This window comes from Lotus japonicus, unplaced genomic scaffold, assembly GCF_012489685.1.
Source record: "Lotus japonicus ecotype B-129 unplaced genomic scaffold, LjGifu_v1.2 AP026982.1".
Classification (NCBI taxonomy): Eukaryota; Viridiplantae; Streptophyta; class Magnoliopsida; order Fabales; family Fabaceae; genus Lotus; species Lotus japonicus.
In genome coordinates, this window is record NW_026645415.1 from 76620 (window position 1) to 79229 (window position 2610).

The window sequence follows — 2610 nt, forward strand, 5'->3', positions numbered from 1 at the left end:
AACGACAACGTCCCGCCGCCCCACCAAGACTCAAGCATTATCAACCGCCCGCCAACTCCGTTTGGCCAAGCTGGCCCTAGCTCAGCCATTGGCGACGAGGCTCCTCCCCCTTTGCTGAGCTTATCTGACCCCCACTTCAACGGGTTGGACTTTATGACTCGTACCTTTAACAACCGGATCCATAAGGATATTTCCGGTCAGGGACCCTCCAACATTGCTTCTGTGGCGATCCATCACGCCCTTTCTGCCGCCAGCACCGTGGCGGGGATGGCTCAGTGTGTGAAGGAGTTGATTTCAGCCAAGAACCGTTTTGAGAAGAAGGCAGCCGATTACAAGACTGCATATGAGCGAGCTAAGGCTGATGCTGAGACTGCCAACAAAAAGCTGAAATCTGCTGAGGAGAAGTGTGCTAAGTTAACTGATGACTTGGCGGCTTCGGACCTGCTTCTTCAAAAGACCAAGTCTCTGAAAGAAGCCATCAACGACAAACATACTGCTGTTCAGGCCAAGTGTCAAAGGCTGGAAAAGAAGTATGATCGTCTGAATGCTTCTATTTTAGGGCGCGCCTCCCTCCAATTTGCTCAAGGCTTTCTGGCGGCCAAAGAGCAGATAAGTGTGGTTGAGCCAGACTTTGATCTTTCCCGCATTGGCTATTTGAAGGACATTAAGGATGGCCAAGTGGTTGGCGATGATGACGTTAGCCTCGACCTCCTTCCTCAATTCAATGATGAAAGTGAGCCTAAAGAAGAAGAGGAAGATGGCGGAGATAGAAATGACCAAGACAAGGGTGAGGATCAAGGAAAAGAAGACCAGGGAACCAGCGCCAATAACGAGAATCTGCCTTAAATTTGTTGTTTTTTATTTTATGAAGTCAACATTTTGCTCTGGGCATTGCCCCTTTTGTTTATTGTTATTTCAAGTCGTGTATGGGCTTCGCCCCTTTCTTACCTTTAATGAAATCTGTTTTAAGTTTATTTGTTGTTACCTTGGGGTTGTTACCACACTTTGTTGTTATTTAGGTTTACATACCTTAGCCGATTTTTCGACGAGGCTTGGTTTCTAGTGGCCACTAGAATTGCCAAGGCTTGTAATATTTGGTGGCGATACTTTCTTATTCCGAAAGGCTTATTCGCGGTAGTATATACCTTGATACGATTTACCTTGCATAAACTCGTAATATAAGTTAAAAAATAGCAATTCTGTTGAAATGATCTTTTCATTACTTTTTCATACATGGAACAATTGTCCCTTCATTCTTTACACATGCCGTCTCATTAAAAACCTCTCCTAAGAAAGGAAAAAAGAGTGCGGCTTCATTCACCTTTGTTGTTTCTTTTAACTAAAACATTGCTTCAGATGAGAGGCGTTCCATGTTCGTGGAACCTTTTGACCATTAAGTTGCTCCAACTTATAAGCTCCTCCTCCAACATCGCCTATAATCCTGTAATTATGGCCCGCCCCAATTGGGCGAGAGTTTGTTGTGCTTGTCGGGTATTGTATTCTTTCGGAGCACTAAGTCTCCTACCCTCATCTTTCTTGGCACTACTTTCGTTGAGAATTTTCTTGCAACCTTCACTTTTCCCGCCTCATTCCTTATGTGTGCCTCCCGTTGTTCCTCAGGCAACATAATTAGATTTGCTATCAGATTTTCCCCGTTGTCATTCTCATTAAACCGAGCCACTCGCCAACTTTGGTTTTCTATTTCCACTGGGAGCATGGCGTCAGTCCCATAAGTTAAGCGATACGGGGTTTCCTTTGTGCTTGACTGTTCAGTGGTGTTATATGCCAAAAGAACGCCTGGTAGTTCCTCCGCCCAAAGCCCTTTTGCTTCATCCAGCTTCTATTTTAAGCCTTTCAAAATAACTTTGTTAGCTGACTCGGCCTGTCCATTGGTTTGTGGGTGTTCTACTGAGGCAAATCTCATTTCAATTCTCATTTCTGCGCAAAATTCCCGGGTGACACTACTTGTAAATTGGGTCCCATTGTCCATTACCAAAGCCATGGGAACCCCAAATCTGCACACAATTCTTCGCCATAGGAAATTCCTGACCTTGGCTGCCGTGATGGTCGCCACTGCTTCAGCTTCTATCCATTTGGTGAAGTAATCAACCGCCACGATGATGTAATTCATTTGTGCCTTTGCTACTGGGAATGGTCCCAAAATGTCAGTCCCCCACATAGCAAATGGCCAAGGCGCCATCACGGTTGTTAATTCCTCCGGCAGGGCCTTATGCAAGTCAGAAAAGACTTGACATTTTTCACATTTCTTAACATATTCCAGACAGTCCTTCTTCATTGTGGGCCAGTAGAATCCTGCTCTCAAAACCTTTACTGCCAAAGATCGCCCACCAATATGACTGGAGCATACTCCTTCGTGGACTTCCGCCATTATTCCCGGGGCATCCTTGGGGTCAACACACTTCAGCATAGGAGACATAATGCCTCGCCGATACAACTCACCATCCACCAGTGTGTAAAAACTGGCTTCCCTGCGTTTTGCTCTCGTGTTCAAATCATCATCCTTTGGAGGGTTCTCTAGGAAGATCTTGATTGACTCCATCCAAGAAGGTTCGCCCTCACCTGAAGGTATGAAAAACGGTAGAAAGGGGG